Below are 1324 nucleotides of genomic sequence, written 5' to 3'. Positions count from 1 at the left end.
GTTCTTACGAGCAGGCACGTAGCCAGGAAGGGGGGGGGGGGGGGGGCTATAAAGCCCGGCCTCCCCCCCCTCCCCCCCCCCCCCCCCCCCCCTTTCCGAAAGCAAAATCCTGGCTACGTGATTTGGTTGTCGGAGGAAAAAGCGATGCTTTTGGCGTTTGGAACGTGTGCGTCTTGATAAGATAACATATTTACAACCTAGAAATCACCTACATATGTCTTAATTCTTCACATAAAGGTGGAAATGAGTAATGCTCCGTGAGGAGTCTGACTGTTTCTACTACGGTTCTTGACGTGAAAACGGGTATGGTCAGTATAGTTTCACCGCCACCCCCCCCCCCCCCCTCTTTCTCTCTCTCTCTCTCTCAAAAAAAAAAAAAAAAAAAGTTTGGCTGGCGGAAAGGCGCCGGAAAGAATGAGCTTCGAAGAGCTTCTGACCCTGGAGGAACCTGACGCTTTCACGAGATGGTGCATGCTATGACGTCGGTGGTGGAAAGAGGCACAGTAGCTGAGTTTGAGGAGTTCCCTTTCCTCTGCCCCTTTTTTCTTCTACTGATGTCGCATTCATCTGGGGCGCACGCAACACCCAGAAAGGGCAGCCCCCAAGACGAGGCGCAGAAGGTCGGTTCAAGGGCAGGCAATAAATGAGTGGATGCTTCAGAAAAGGAACTGCTATGCACGGACATAAGAAAACAAAAATGAACACGCCCAACGTGGGGCTCGAACCCACGACCCCGAGATTAAGAGTCTCGTGCTCTACCGACTGAGCTAGCCGGGCGATACGCTAACCAACCCTTGGAGGTAGAACAGGTCCTTGGCACTAGGCCAGGGGCGTAGACGCTTGTACCGCTCGGGCGTGTCCTTATCATATTGGCCCGTAGTCAAGCAACAACTGCGAGGTAACAAGGCCATCATAATTGATTTGCTACGTCATCCTCTGGAGACCTGCGCTGGAGCGGAGCTGCGTCAGGGTTGAGACTCGTGTTCTGCGCGTCTCCAATCTATGGCTTGGCCCACAATGGGTGACGTAGAAATGCAGAATTGCGGCCTTGTCGCATGTATTTTCGTCGCATGCTCCGTGTTTTCGGTAAATACCGATAAACCCCGAAAATTACCCGCCAAAAGGTTTAATCAAAATAAACAAAAGAAATTAGTGTTTTTTTATTAGAAAAACTTGTGCTTTAAGGCCAGTTCACACTCTTGCGACTGCTTGCGACCTCTTAAACCTGGGTTCCTTAAAACTTCTTAAACCAGAGAACACACTGGCGCCATCTATTGGGAAGCAGTGTAAACTCGGCGGACCGGCATATTTTTTTTTATTTCTC

The 1324-nt window shown here is 50.4% G+C and overlaps 1 non-coding gene across 1 annotated transcript; it reads right to left on the bottom strand.

Moving 5' to 3' along the window:
- Nucleotides 1–704: 704 nt before the first annotated feature.
- On the bottom strand, nucleotides 705–777 carry Trnak-cuu. The gene has a single exon. It is a non-coding gene; the product is annotated as a tRNA-Lys (tRNA).
- Nucleotides 778–1324: the final 547 nt, after the last annotated feature.

Source organism: Ixodes scapularis, unplaced genomic scaffold (genome assembly GCF_016920785.2).
Source record: "Ixodes scapularis isolate PalLabHiFi unplaced genomic scaffold, ASM1692078v2 PGA_scaffold3__209_contigs__length_174095766, whole genome shotgun sequence".
NCBI lineage: Eukaryota > Metazoa > Arthropoda > Arachnida > Ixodida > Ixodidae > Ixodes > Ixodes scapularis.
This window is presented reverse-complemented; position numbering and strand designations above follow the sequence as displayed.